Source organism: Aotus nancymaae, unplaced genomic scaffold (assembly GCF_030222135.1).
Source record: "Aotus nancymaae isolate 86718 unplaced genomic scaffold, 86718_ANA_hifiasm-v0.15.2.pri h1tg000049l, whole genome shotgun sequence".
NCBI lineage: Eukaryota > Metazoa > Chordata > Mammalia > Primates > Aotidae > Aotus > Aotus nancymaae.
This window is the reverse complement of record NW_026988463.1, coordinates 35,421,570-35,437,314: the sequence shown is the minus strand read 5'-3', so window position 1 is coordinate 35,437,314 and position 15,745 is coordinate 35,421,570. Positions and strand designations below refer to the sequence as shown.

Sequence of the window (15,745 nt, the reverse complement as noted above, 5' to 3'; positions counted from 1 at the left end):
CACATACACACAAGCACAGGATTTTTTTCCCCTCTGAATACTTCATTGTGTATTTACTGTGAACAAGGACATTCTCTTCTGTAACCCACAGTACAATTTGTTAAATTCAGGAAATTTCACACTGATGAGCTACTATGATTTAATATGTAGTTCATATACATTTCCTCCAAATTAACAGTCGCATTCTTCACAGCTGTTTTCATTCTCTGATTCGGGTCCCGGTTTAAGATCATGTTACGAACTTGGTTGTCACCTCTCTTTAGTCTCCTTCAATATGCACATGTTCCTTAGACTTTGCTTGTCTTCGGTGACCTTGACTTTGTTTTTTTTGGAGGCGGAGTCTCTATCACCCAGGCTGGAGTGCAGTGGCATGATCTCGGCTCACTGCAGCCTCTGCCTCCTGGATTCAAGCAATTCTCCTGCCTCAGCCTCCCACATAGCTGGGATTACAGGTGCACGCCTCCACACCTGGCTAATTTTTGTATTTTCAGTAGAGATGAGGTTTCACTGTGTTGGCCAGGCTGGTCTCACACTCCTGACCTCAAGTGATCTGCCTGCCTCAGCGTCCCCCAGAGTGCTAGGATTATACAGGCGTGAGCTGCTGTGCCCAGCTGACCTTGACATTTTTTGAAGGGCACAGGCCCGCCCAGGTTTGCCAGTTTCCTCAGGAATAGCTTCATGTTCTGCACAATAGCACCACGGCAACGAGGCCGTGTGCTTCTCAGTGCATCAGATCCAGAGGTGTCTTTTTGATTAGTGAAAAATGTGGAAAGGAATTGCTTAGAACGTCTCACAAGCCACTTGGAAGATGTGAGCTCCTGGAGCAGGAGGGAGGAAAAGTCCTAAAAGGAGTCTTCCTCCCATAACCCCACCCAGCTGTCACTTCTTCTGAGAGGCTGTCCTGGCCCTGACCACATTCTCCGAAGCAGCCCCGTTGCTCTCGGTCCCCATCCCAGTTGTAACCATCTGCCATCACATTGCCCGTGTGTGTTCACACATGTGTTTATCAGGTGCTCTCCTGTTAGTACACCAGCTTCAGAGGGCATGCCTCGTCTGAATTATTCACCACTGTGGTGACAAGGCCTAAAGCAGGCCCTTAGTTTGGTGGGGAGATACTCAGTGACTTGCAGAGGAGGAAGGAGGGAAAGGAAGAGCTCTGGGCCTCATCACTGCACTGACAAGGAAGAACCTAGCATTGGAGGATACAAGGTTTCCTCAGTGTGGCAGGGGCTGGTGGGTGTCTTCGGGCTGTTACCCTTTCCTTGTACACTCTAAGACCCTTCACACAGCCTCCATAGGGAGCAGGGCCAGAAGATCAGATAATACCAAGGGTGCCTGGTTTATCCAGCATCCAGAATTGTCATCTGTAGAAACATAAAATTCAATATAAATGCAAATGCACGTGGAAATGAAATTAGGTTTGATGCAAAACAAACTCCAGGAGCCATGAATGCCTTGGGCTTCCAGTTTGCAATCAGCTTCAGGGGGAGTCTCCAGCCCTGACCAGTGCATCTCCTGGGTCTGCCCTTCCACTCCCCAGGCCTGGGTTTGCTGATTTTCCCTCGCTGCCCCTAAAGCTGTTGTGAGGCCCAGAGATGGCTGTGTCTGCTGTACTCACACACAGGGGAAGTTGTTGCTGAATCGAGTGTGTGTCTGAGCTGGAGGTGCAGTAAGGAGATCTGTTATAGCCTTTGGTTTAATAGAGAACAAACAAAACACCTCTCACCTTACAGCCAGTCAGTCTCTCCCCTGGCAGGTGTGCAGTGTGACACTGGGGCACCCTCATCAGGCCTGGGATGGGCTCGTGCCTGTGCAGCGGGAGGCTCTCTTCTGCAGAGGCAGCTGGACTCTGTGTGTCTTATGTGTCTGAAGGGACTGGACAGGAGTGGACACTGGGTGGGATGAGGGGTGACCTCTGTGTCCAGGATACACTCCTGCAGCCAGAATGAGAAGATGCTGCGTGCAGACACTTGTCCAGATTCACTGACAACCTCGAACTTTAGCTGCCGCTCGTGGCACCATTTCAGCGAGTGGGGTGGGAGGAATGAGTAGCTCTAAAAGGGAACTGTTACCTGCCTGGCGTCGTGAGTCACTTCTCAGCATGTCATTTTGGGAGTGGGAAGTGTGCTGGGTGCGTGGGGAGGGGAGCAGGTGGGAGGGAGCAGCACGGAAGAGCCGAGGCCCCTGGAGTTCCTGATGAGCTGTTGGAGGGAGCCCACTCCTCGGAAAGGCAGGGGAGCTGCAGCACCTGTCGACTCTCTCTTCCTTCCTCCCTGCAGGCCAGCCAGCTGGGTGTGTACCGGGCCTTTGTGGATAACTACGGAGTTGGCATGGAAATGGCAGAGAAGCGCTGTCAGGCCTATGCTCAGTTTGCAGAAATCTCTGAGGTAATGCCTTGACGCCGTTCAGCCAGGTGTGCCCTGACTCCCATCTGTACCCTCCACCTCCCTGGGAGAACAGAGTGTGCCAGATCAAGATCTGGTCGTGAACCCCAGCTGTTTCCAGATTCTGTCGGGTTTGCTGCATCAGCCCCATGCTGGGGATGCTATTGTGCTCAGACAGGAGGAGCAGCTGACAGGATGTCCTGCCTCCCCAGGGGCGAGGGCCTGATTCTGGGGGTTGGCCGGGTTCTGGGGACACTCTTTGCACCTTCTGTCTGCAGTGAGGAGTGTTTGTAGTTCTGCCCGTTAACAGCTCTCACCACAAGTGTCCTGTGGCTGACTTTGTACCTGGCACTGGAGGCATGGCCGGAGGTGACCCACTCTTCCTTTTCCGGCCCGTCACAGACTTTGAGAGCGGGAAGCATTGAGGGGCTAGTGCCGCGGGGCGAGGGCTCATGTCACCTGTGCTCTCTAGACCCATGTGAGGAGCAAAGCAGCAGGTTGGAGCTGCACTGCCTGCCCCAGGCCCCACGTTTGAGAGGCTACTGACTCCCTGCCTGCATTTAGCCCCAGGAAGCTGAAACCTCAAACCATGCAGTGTTAGCACCCTGGGCCTCGAAAGAGTCATTCAGAAACAGAGACCATGAAAGGGCCATTCAGGAGGCTGGTGGCCAAGTCAGGACCAGAACCTAGCCGCACCCCTGGTCTGCACTCTCCAGACTGGGGTTCTTCCTGCCCTTCCCCACCCTGTGTCTGCCTGGTGGCCACTCTGCGACATTTTCCTCTTCAGGGGCCTTTGCTTCTTGATGATCCCACCAACTCGCTGTAGCTTTGCCTTCTGACTTGGCTTTCCCACACCCAGCAAGGGTTCTGAGCAGAAAGTAGGGGTTCTGCATTCACACCCTACTTCTAGTGCCCATGTCTCTTTCTAACCCCGTGGTTCTCGCATGGAGCAGAATGTGAGAACCACAGGGTTAGAAAGAGACATGGGCACTAGAAGTAGGGAGTGAATGCAGTCACCCTTGCTGAGACACACCCTCAGCTGTCACCCCTGGGCTTTTGTTCTCTAGACTTTATGCCGTCGTCCTGTTCATCACAGGACGGCGTATCATGGTCCCCGCTCTGATGTTTCCAGTAGTAACAGTACCTGCCGCCCTGTTCCTCCAGAGCCCGCGGGGCACCCCGCTCCACCGGGTGCTTCTGGTAACAGGCTCTGCATGCATCCAGGGCTCCAACTTCCCTCCCTGCTGCCAGACTTCCTCTGGACCATTCAATCTGTTCTCTCTTCCTTTTTCTTTAAATAAGCAACTGTCCTCCCCAGTAGCTGGAATGGTGACACTGAATTTTCAAGTGACCTTCACAAATCAGGGACCTGAGCTTTTAAAGAGCAGGTTATAGTTAGACGGGCAAGTTCAAGTCCACCCGGACAGGTTTCTGCAGAGGAGGGAGGAGACACCATGGGATGCCACCTGGGGATCACGTGGTCCCACCAGCGATGCACCAGTGGATTCTGAGCTATGGCTGGGATGCAGGAAGTAGAATGGGGCTCACGGTCAGCCGCAAGCTGGCCCACTGTGAAGGTTTGTGGCACTTGCACCGTCAGAGCGACATGCACTTCGGTTCTCTGTGTTTCAAAAAAGATCCAGAGAAATTGGAGTCACCCAAAGAGAGCAGAGTCAAACTCAAGGAAGAGAAAGTGGCAAGCCCTATGGAAGTGGGAGGGGGTCAGTGCTCAGGCATGGGAATTTGAGGATCATCCTCAAGTACAGGAAGGAGTGGAATAGCGTCCATCTTCTCCTGGGACAGTCCTGAGAGATGGGCAGCGTCCAGTTAGATCTGCTTTCCTGGAACGCCAGCTCTCCAGAGAGTAGGTAATAGGAATTAGATGAAAAGGGCTTTGGGAGTCAGGCTGGTTTGGGAGGTGCAGGGTTAAGCCAAACTCACACGTTTTCTTTTCTTTTCTTCTTTTTTTTAAGATGGGGTTTCACCATGATGGCCAGGCTGGTCTTGAACTCCTGACCTCGGGTGATCCACCCACCTCGGGCTCCCAGAGTCCTAGGATTACAGGCGTGAGCCACCGTGCCCGGCCAACTCGTACGTTTTCTTGAGTCAGGTGTTCCCGGAACTTGCAGATAACTCCCAAGCATCGCACTTTCCAAGGCACGTGGGCTGCCTCCCAGGCTCATGTGAGCCCAGCACCTGTTTTTGCAGTCTTTCATTTGGCTCTCCCACCCCCTCACACCCTTTGGGAACTGCTGAGTCGTATGTACAGAGGAACAGTCAGGAAAGGTACCAAAGCTCATGGCAGTGTTTGGCCCCAGTGAGCTGGAAAACACTTTCTTTTGGTCTTGAGATGTTTTCTACAGCACAAGAGGTTGGCAGAGTAACCTCAGAATCTCTTCCGTCTCTGCTGCTTATGCCTTTATTCAGAAGCTTAGGACCAGGAATTAATCTCAGCTCTTTCCCAGTGGATCTGAGGCACACAGGAATCTTTTATACTGCATTTCTCCAGTGATGCGTTCAGTGCACTTGTATCAAAACATGCTAGGCTCTTCACTTACAAGCCCTGCTCTTGCCCTGGAAATCTCATTAACACCTCATTTTTTAGCAAGTACACTTGCAAATCTAGAGAGGTCGGGTGGAGGGAGAATCCAGTGTCAGTCTGCAGTGGTGGGCCTGCCCTGGCCGTCTCCAAAGGCGATTGCTCTTCCAAACTGCCAGCCCCGTGCATGCCATCTAATTACCCCAGGGAAACAGTGATGTGTGCTTAGGAGCATGCTCCTGTTGGCCTCCATTTGCAGGATTCTTATGTCAGAGGATCTCAGCCAGGCATGATTTCGTTCACAGGGGACAGGCACTTGGCAATGCCTGGAGACACTTTTGTTTGTCACAACAGTGGGAAGGCAGGTGCACTCCTGTGCCTATAGGTAGAGGCCAGGGCAGCCGCTTAGCACCCTGCAGTGTACAGGACAGCTGCTCAGAGAATCTCCAGCCCAAAATGTCAACAGTCCTTGGCTGAGAAGGCCTGTCCCACGTGGACCGCAGCCTCCAGGGCATCCTGCGTGCTCAGCTTGCCCGTGGGTCCCTGCGCACCCTGTGATTTCATTATCAGCTCAGAATGCGCCTGGGTTCATTGCAGTGAGGGAAAGCCCAGATTGCTGCCAAAGGTGGAACTTTCTGCTGCATTGAAGTTAGTGGCAGCATTCTTTTTCTCCAAGGCCTTACCATGTTGAGGGTAGAGCACAGCCCCCTTCACCCTGTCTCGCTGTCCCACCGCCAAACCAGTTGGTACAGCTTATTTTATGTAAAGGGAAGATAAATCTGGAGTGCTCAAGCACAGTTTAGGTAGAATATTCAGTAAAGCCATTGGAGTGAGCCTTTTCCAAAAGGCTATTCTCTTTTTATTCATGTATAGAAATCCTCATAAAATAGAACAACCTCGGCCGGGTGACTCATGCCTGTAATCCCAGCACTTTGGGAGGCGGAGGCGGGTAGATCATCTGAGATCAGCAGTTTAAGACCTTCCTGGCCAGCATGGTGAAATCCTGTCTCTACTAAAAATACAAAAATTAGCCAGGCAGCAGTGGCTCACGCCTGTAATCCCAGCACTTTGGGAGGCTGAGACGGGTGGATCACGAAGTCAGGAGAAACCCCGTCTTTACTAAAAAGCGAAGAATTAGCCGGGCGTGGTGGCACACACGCCTTTAGTTCCAGCTACTCGGGAGGCTGAGGCAGAAGAATTGCTTAAACCTGGGAGACAGAGGCTGTAGTGAGCCGAGATCTCTAGTTGGGAGGCTGAGGCAGGAGAATCACTTGAACCCAGGAGGCGGAGGTTGTGGTAAGCCGAATTCACTCCGTTGCACTCCAGCTGGGCACCAAGAGCGAAACTAAGTCTCAAAAAAAAAAAAAAGACCAACCTCTTTTATGCTCAGTATGGTTTATCTGAGTCATCATACATAAATCTTACATTCAGAAGAGGCTCTCATTTTTGATAATTTTATTATTCTACCCAAAGTGATCCAAGGAATCTTTCTAAACATTATTATAGAGACTGTTTTTTCTGGCTCAGTTAACAAATGTATATTTAAAAGCTTATCTGGCTTCAGCTTTGTGTGTTGCCAGTGTTATTCAAGTCTTCTTAGCTGTGAAAGCAAGTATGTACCACTTAGGTGGAAGATTTATTACCATATTCTTTATAGGTATATAGAATGGTTTTGTTTTCTGAACCAATATTGGGGCTAATGTTTTGCAAAAGAATTTCTGGCCAGGCACACTGGCTCATGCCAGTAGTCCCCAGCACTTCGGGAGGCCAAGGCAGGAGGATCACTTGAGCCCAGGAGTTCGAGACCAGCCTGTGCAAAATGGCAAAACCCTGTCTCTACAAAAAATTAGCCAGGCTGGTGGTTCTTTCATGTAATCCCAGCTACTTGGGAGGCTGAGGTGGAGAAGCAACTGAGTCCAGAAAGTCGAGGCTGCAGTGAGCTCTGATCGCACCACTTGCACTCCAGCCTGAAGTAAGGCTGTCTCAAAAAAGAAAAAAAAACGTCCCTGCTGCCTCTTGATGAGAGAGGTATGCTTGGAAATAGGTTTAGATCCTGAGTGTTGGGGTTTCTGAGATAGTCTACTGACTTATATAGGATATCGCAGCAAATATTTGAAAGTAGGACTTTACTGGTTAATTTGGAAAGTGTGATCACTTTTAGATACCTGCAAATGGCTAATTCCCAAATGCCGGGATGATTATTGCTTTATCAAATGCTGAAGATAATGTACACTGTGTTATATTTAACCATTTCTGTTAGAGATCTAGGACATTCTTTTTACTAAATGAGCTAGAATGTACAAAATAATTTCAAAATAGTAATATTGAAGGAGGAAGCCTTAAATAAGGTGTGTTCTGATTTGTACATTCTGATTTGTACGTCTAAGAATTTTTCAGCTTTGCTCTAGTGACATCTAGCTTTCAAACAGTTTTATCACATGCTAAAATTCTTCAAAAGCAAATTTCTAAAGAGCTTTCTTCCAGTTAGGTTCTCAGTGTAATGCCGTTTCTTTCCACAGATTTGCTTGTAAATGTATCAGGAAGAGGCAGCCCAGAATGAAGAAAGCAAGCAGGAGTGTTGGCTTGGTGCCTAAAGTGTCTGGGATAAGTAAAACGCAAACAGCAGAAAAAATTAAACCTGAAAACAGCTCTTCAGCATCTACAGGAGGCAAACCTGTAAAACCTGGAACAGCAGCATCATTGTCAAAGGTATTCATGTGGTGATGTTTGAATACATGGTGGATTTTTGGAGGAGTGAGTTTAAATATGATGTTTAATATATTAAATGAGCATCCTTACAGGTGTGCCCTCTTCTGGTGCTGGGAACACTTGGCCTTTGAAGAGACCTTACAGTAGGGTAGACCTAATTGGTGTTTTTGGTCTGTCTTTTTGAATGAAACCAAACAATAGGCTTGTTCATGAAACAAATAATTGAGCACCTGCCTTGTGTAGGATGCTGTGATTGTGTGAACTGGAGGTACACTCTGCCTTCAGGGAGCTTGTGGAGTAAAGGATGGAGGCAAGGCACAAACATAAATAAGGAAAATACTCAGGGAGAATGTCAGATATCCAGGGAGAGCAGTAAAGCACTGTGAACAGTTTCAGGTAGGTAAATATTGTTTCTAGCCTGGGAAGGTTTTATGAAAAGAGCATGTGAGCCAAGTCTTACAGTCCTGTGACCTCCAGACAGGTCTTTTTATCTGCTATCTCCCTCACCTTCGTCACCACAAATTGCTGTTCTTCTTCTGGCAGCTGGTTCATTATTATTATTATTATTATTATCATCGTCATCACTTTTTTTAATTCCTTTTTTTTTTTTTTTTGAGATCTGTGTTGCCCAGGCTGGTCTCCTGGTTCAGTGGATCCTCCTGCCTCAGCCTCTTGAGTAGCTGGCTCTACCGGTGTGTGTCCACATGTACAACCGGAAACATGATTTGTTCAAAATCCTTTTTTCCAGGCAGGGCCCCGATAGATCATGGCTTAATTATTTTAAGAATGACCTCAGGAACAGCTGAGGAACTTCCTTATATGTGTTGAAAGATCTAACAGGAAATGCTAGTTTTTCTATTCTAAGGTTGTTGGAACTGAACCCAGACTTATTTCATTGGCTTGGAGATGCACATAGATTTTCTCCTGGCTATGACCCTGATGAATTGCTAGGTATCATCCTGTGGCCTATGTACCAGGAATAGACCCTTGCCCAGCTTCTGTTAGTCTCAGTGAACACACTGAATCATTTTGTTGGTAGCAGTGCTGCCGCTCTTTGGTGTACAATAAGCTGCGTTTTCTGACCTAACTGGTTACTCAGTTGCTGGGGCTTTCTTTGGCGTGGAGTGCCTGTGTGACTAGGTGACCTGTTATTTATGTGACTGGAAGAACAGGTTGAAATGTTGGCATTGGATATGCACTGCTACCTTCCTTCTGTGGCCTCTTCATCAGTGGCAGGCAGTGTCTTTGGAGGTTTACTATGGAATGTGCACTGAACAGGCATGTTACATCTTCGAAAGCTTGGATCTGGAATTGCTGGGAGTTTGGTCTTGGACAGTGAGTACTTTTCCACTGTAAAGCAAACCTGTACACTTGCTCTTGCCAGCACATGCCAGCTGTCCATAGCTTTGGCTTTGCTGTGTTGACAAGTTTGTTTAAGGTGTGTGTGTGTGTGTGTGTGTGTGTGTGTGTGTGTGTGTGTGTGTAGCAGGAAGGTCAGGGCAGAGGTAAAGCTTTTTTGGCAATACTTTTCCTGGAGTGGATTAATTGCCTTCACTTAAGAGAGGAGAAGGAAAAAGTAATGAAGTGGAGATTAAAGTAAAAAGAGACAGAAGGAAAGAAGAAAATCGTGAAAAAGAACAATGGAAACATTGAAGGGCTTTGAGACCCCACAGACTAAACTGTTATTTTATTTTTCTAATTTTCCTTATTTTACTGTGTTTCTCTGGCACATAGATACTTCTTACAACGTGAATTCCTGTAACTGTCATGAAGCATTGATGATTAACCTGGTGAATGAAGTGTTTGGCTTAATTATTGACATAGCATGTGCACACACCCATTCATTTATGGACACCCACACCTGTGTGTCTGTCACTGCACAATATTCTCATGACTCTCTTCTTGTAGTGACAGGGTACAGGATATGCATTTTTTCACCTCTCTCATTTTAAGTATTGTTTGAGGCTAAATGTAGTTGAGGGTTAAGGGAAGGACTCTTTTGATCCAGAACACTTCACTGCTGGTGCAGCTTTCATAAATACAAAACACTACTGCTGCCCGCAGTGAGTTTTGGGGACATTATTCCCACTTTTGTCAGGAGCTGTGTTATTGGGCTTTCAGGCTTTGTATACTTAATTCTCCTTTGTCACAGTCAGTGGAGAGGATTATTTTCCATGTAGAGAGGGTCTCCTGCATGCCAGCACTTTGTAGCGTTCGCTTATACTGTTGAGGTGTTCATGATTAGTTCTTTTGCATTAATATGCTATTCCATTGTACTGCTGATAATTTTTTCTAAAAATTATGAATTAATAAGCTTCAGTTAGAATTTAGGATTGATAACTCTCCATGATTATTTGTGGTCATACAGTGTAAAAGTTAGTTAACAGTATGAACAATCTACCTCTGAAACTTGAAAGGTAAAATTTGAAAACAAATCTTCAAATTTGAGAGAGAGATGCAGACTGTGAAACTTGGACTTGACCTTGAGAAGTATATGTACCTGGTTGTAGTATTTCATTATTTGTTTCTGGAATGTTTTTACCAAATTATTTGCATTTTGCAGCAGTTATAAAAAAGTAGGCTGAACATTTGTTCCTTCATCAATTTCATGTTTTTACACTTGCTGATGGGGGATGTTTATGTGTGGGAATGCACATGCCCTTACATAATTTTGTTGCAAAAATTAAAAGAAATAGGGAAAAACAGCAGAGAGCCTGCTAGTAGCTTAGGGTAAAAGGTAAGTTGGAAAATGCAGAGGTTTTTGTTTTTGTTTTTTCCTTTTTTGTTGTTGTTGAAGTAAAGCATACGTATAGCAAAGTCCACAGAGCATAGGTGTTGAGCTTAGTGAATCATCACAAAATGAAACATACCCTGCAACCACCACCTAGAAACAACATACGTGCCCCTCAGAAGCTTCCCTTGTGCCTCTGCTTAATCATTGTCCTTCCTGTCCTTCCCCAAAGTAACTACCTTTCTGACTTCTAGCACCAGGGACTAATTTTGCCAGTTTTTGATCTTTACAGGAACATAGTCATATACCATGTTGTTTTTTTATGTGTGTCTGGTTTCTTATCTGTACTGTTGCATCTAGCAGTGGTCACTTCCTTTTCGTTACTGGTTAGTAATCCATCGGATGAATATACCACAGTTTGTTCATCTCTTCTACTATTGGAAGTCTTTTGGAGTTTCTGCTCTGTGGCTAAGAGTAGTGTTGTTATGAACATTTGTATACATGTGTATTAATGCACATGTGCCCCCATTTGTGTTGGTTCTAGAACAAGGAGTGAAATTACTGAACCATAGTGTATACCTATGTTCAGCTTTAGTATTATAGATAGAAGAAAATCATTTTTTAAGGTGGTTACCAGTTTACATTCCTGGTTACTTCATATCCTCTCTTGCACTTAAATTGTTACTCCTTTTATGTTAAGCACTCAGGAATGTATAAAGGGGTGGAGGAGTGGCACTAATTTGCATCATTGCCAGTAAGATTGAATACCTTTTTATACATTATTTTTATGTGCTCAGTGGTCATTTGGATCCTTTTTTGTGAAGTGCCTGTTCAAGTCACTTGCCCATTTTTCTGTTGGCTTTTTTTTCCAACTTTTTTTTTTATTTATTGTGGAAAACTGCATATAGCATTCATCACCTTGGCCTTTTTATTTTCCATTTTATTTATTTTTATATTTTTAAGAGATGGAGTCTCACTCTGTTGCTTGCCCAGGCTGGAGTGCAGTAACATGATCCTAGTTTACTGTAGCCTTGAACTCCTGGACTCAAGCCATCTTCTGGCTTCAGCCTCCTAAATAGCTGGGGTTATAGGTGCACACCACCATACCTGGCTAATTAAAACTAATTTTTTTTTTTTTTTAAGAGACAGGGTCTTGCTTTGTTACCCAGGCTGGTCTCTAACTCTGTGGCCTCAAGTAATTCTCCTGTGAAGGTGAGGTTTCAGGTGTGAGCCACCGTGCCCAGCCATCTTAACCATTTTTGAGTGTGCAGTTCAGCGCCATTAAATACATTCACATCGTTGTGCAGCCATCATCACCATCCATCTCCAGAATTTTTCATCTTGCTAAACGGAGGCTCTGTACCTATTATATAACTCCCCATTCCCTCTTCTCTCCAACACCTGACAACCACCATTCTACTTTCTGTCTCTATGAATTTCACTGCTCTAGCTATCTCATATAAATGGAATCATAGGCCACTTGTTTTGTGACTGCCTTATTTAACTTGGCATCGTGTCCTCAAGGTTCATCTGTGTTGTAGCATGCGTCAGAATTCCTTCCATTTTTAAGGCTCAGTGGTATTCCATTGTATTTATATGCTGTGTTTTGTTTATCCATTTGCCTGTCAGTGAACACTTGGGTTGCTTCCACCTTTTGTCTACTACTATGAATATGAGTGGAGTGTGCAAATATCTCTTCAAGACCTCACTTTCAGTTTTTTTTTTTTTTTTTTTTTGATGGAGTTTCTCTCTTGTTTCCCAGGCTGGAGTGCAATGGCGCGATCTCGGCTAACTGCAACCTCTGCCTCCTGGGTTCAGGCAATTCTCCTGCCTCAGCCTCCTGAGTAGCTGGGATTACAGGCACCAGCCACCATGCCCAGCTAATTTTTTGTATTTTTTTAGTAGAGACGGGGTTTCACCATGTTGACCAGGATGGTCTCGATCTCTTGACCTCGTGATCCACCTGCCTCGGCCTCCCAAAGTGCTGGGATTACAGGCGTGAGCCACCGCACCCGACGTTGCTTTCAGTTTTGAGGGGGTATATGTCCATAGTTGGAGTTGCTACATTATATGATAACTCCATTTTTAATTCTTTGAGGAATTAAAGAGAGCGCTTCAAGGTGCGGGTTCCCGGCTGCTGCCCATGAAGGACCGCAGGTTTGGGCTGGGCGGTGGCTGCAGCGGTAACAGGGAGTTTCAGTACTGGGCTGGGACCACAGACCCTTCATCCTGCCGGGCTGCTGGTGTCCTTTCCTGAGGCTGTGCTGTGCCTGAGGGGCATCAGATGGGCCTGAGGAGATTGGAGGAAGCTGACACTGGAGCCAGCAGGAGGCCCCAGAAAGAGAGGCTGGGAAAAGGGACAGGTATCTAAGGGGGTAACCTCAGAGTCACTTGCCGCCTTGGGTGCCAGGTTAGCAGATGTGCTGGCTGCAGAACTGGAACCAGATCCAGATACAGCGATCTGCAGACCAGGAGAGAGAGGGTCAGTGGAAACAAGGGGTCCCTGTGTGAAGGGGACAGGGAAATGCACACACGTTGGGGTTGGGGATTTCATCCTTTTGCTGCCGGGAGAGGCAGGAAAGGCGGACCGGGCACCTGCTGCAGCTGTGGCTGAGGCCCAGGGATGTGAGGGGCCTCTTTGCCCTCCATTCGGTGGGGCCCCCCACATGGGGTCCCAAGTAGAAGGGGTAAGGGCCCCTGCGGCTGCTGCAGCAGCAGCAGAAGTGCCAGGCCTTGGGCTTCTCAGGCTGCAGTCCACACTTGGAGCTGGGAAGGGGGCAGGAATCAGCGAGGTGACCTGGGCTGTGTCCCGGGAGTGTGAAGAGGTGTCAGGAAGGGGATCTTAGGAGGCGCGGCGCTTCCTCCCAGACACGGCAGGTGTAGAGGGGGCCCCTGCAGCAGATGCTAGGAGGGACACGCGGCCCAGGTACTGTTGGGACATGTGAGTCCCCGGATGTGCATCCATGCTGGGTGCTTTAGGGACAGCAGGCGGAGAAGAAGTCCCTGTTGCAGGTGAGGGCAAAGCTTGGGAAGGCCGTGGGGCTCTACAGTCTGAGACGGCCTTGGCCTCACCCTGCAGTGCACTATTAATGCGCCGGAGTGCCGCCTCCTTCTCCAGGTCCAGGTCTTCAGCAGTGACCCGGAACCCCAGCCGTAAGGGAGATGGCAGCTTCAGAGGCGCCCCTCGCCTGCGTGGCAGCAGAGGAAACTTTCTTCTACGAGGCCTAGACTCCTGAGATGTGGGGGAGCCATTCCTGGGGGCCAATTTCTCCCCTGGTGGTGCCTCTGCTGCCTTTTCACCCTGGGTGTGAATGACAGCCTGAGAGACAGCCTGAGAGTTGTCCTCACTCACTGTCTCTGAGGAACTGAGGGTCACATGGCAGTGGGATGAGTCTGGCCCCCTCCTCCTCTTTAGCCACGGGAAGCCTCCCGTGGAGCTGTAGGAGCTGGAAAGGGCATTTCTTTTTGGGCCAGGGCTCATCCCAGAAGGCTGGGATGTCTTGTGACATGTGACTCCTGACACGGTCACATGGCAGTGGGATGAGTCTGGCCCCCTCTTCCTCTTTAGCCACGGGAAGCCTCCCGTGGAGCTGTAGGAGCTGGAAATGGCATTCCTTTTGGGACAGGGGCTCATCCTGCAAGGCTGGGATCTCTGGTCCTGTCTGCCTTCTGACCTCTGGGCATGGAGGTCTCTCTGCCGAGGCCCGGGCCTGGGCACTAAGGGCAAGGGGTCTCCATTATCCGGTACGGGCCTAAATGCAGACCGTGAATCCCCGGTGCCCTCGGGGCCCCTTTGGACATGGTCAGTATTCTGTTGGACTCTGGGGTCCTCGCCCTGCTCAGGCATCGCTGCCTCACTCTCCCTTTGTGCTCTCAACATGATCTCCTCCGGACAGGAGTCTGGGCCACAGCTGGGTGTTGTGGGCCCCAAAGGGGTGACTCCCTGCTCCTGGGCCCCACAGAGAGTTTTGGGTGGAATTGGACTCTCGCTATGGTACCTGTGCATCCAAATTGAAGGCAGAGGCAGGATCGCTGGAAAACCTTCTTGAAGTTGTTTGGACACACTGCTGATTCCAAGTGTCCGGGCCCTTGTAGGATGACCTGCCACTCCACCCAGGGGCAGGAGCAAGGAGGAGATCCCACAAGCAAAGTCAACGGAGGGATGGGGAGAGCGGGCTCAAGGCAACTGAGCCCTACTGGCAGGTCCCCGACACTCGGGCCGGGACAGGGATAAGGGGCACAGAGTGCCCAGGTAGCCCCTTCTGGGAGCAGCGGGGAAATTTCCGATTCTTAAACTCTCGAGAGCCAGGCTCTGAGCGTCGTCCTCTAGCTGCCAACGCGGCTAAAGACTAAGCGAGCGGTTTCTCCTGTTGCCGGGCAACGCATCCTTCTAACGTGCGCGAGTGGGGGCGCGTGCAAAAACGGGCGCAAGTGAGAGATCCGCGCCAGAAGGGCGACCTTCACGGATTCGCGGGACAAGGTATGCGCGCCAGGCACCTGCTGACAATGCGGTGGGGGGAGAGGTGCAAACTATGCGCGCGAGGCACGGGCTGGCAACCGTGGGAAAATGGAGAGGCCGGCGCACAAGGCGCCTGCTGGCAACCGTGGGAAAATGGAGGGGCCGGCGCAAAAGGCGCCTGCTGGCAACCGTGGGAAAATCGAGGGACTGGCGCACCAGGCGCCTGCTGGCAACCGTGGGAAAATGGAGGGGCCGACGCACAAGGCGCCTGCTGGCAACCGTGGGAAAATGGAGGGCCCGGGGCGGGGCGCGCGAAATAGGTACTGGAGGGAGAGGCACGCGCACAAAGCACGCGAGACATAACCGTTAGGTGCGGCAAGGTATGCGCACAAGGCACCTGCTGGCAACGGCGGGGAGGGGTCAAGGTGTGCGCGCGAGGCACCTGCTGGCAATGGCGGGGGAGGGGGCAACGTACGCGCACAAGACGCCTGCTGGCAATGGCGGGGAGGGGTGAAAGTGTGCGCGCGAGGCACCTGCTGGCAATGGCGGCGGAGGGGGCAATGTATGGGCACAAAGCACCTGCTGGCCATGGCGGGGAGGGGACAAGGTGTGCGCGCGTGGCGCCCGCTGGCAATGGCGGCGGAGGGGGCGATGTACGGGCACGAGGCACCTGCTGGCACCTGCGGGACAGGGGGCGCGGTGGTAGGGTGGGGGGCAGCGCAGGTATAGGTACTGGATGAGAGGCCAGCAAAAAAGGCCCGGAACCCTAACGAACTGGCATGGCAAGACACGGGCACAAGGCACCTGCTGGCAACCGTGGGAAAATGGAGGCGCCGGCGCACAAGGCGCCTGCTGGCAACCGTGGGAAAATAAGGGGGACCGGCGCACGAGGCACCTGCTGGCAACCGCAGGAAACTGGAGGG

At 49.7% G+C, this 15,745-nt stretch overlaps 1 pseudogene; it reads left to right on the top strand.

Annotated features, from left to right (window-relative positions):
- The window catches only part of LOC105708091 (breakpoint cluster region protein-like), a 197,487-nt pseudogene that overhangs the window by 60,251 nt on the left and 121,491 nt on the right, over window positions 1-15,745 (top strand).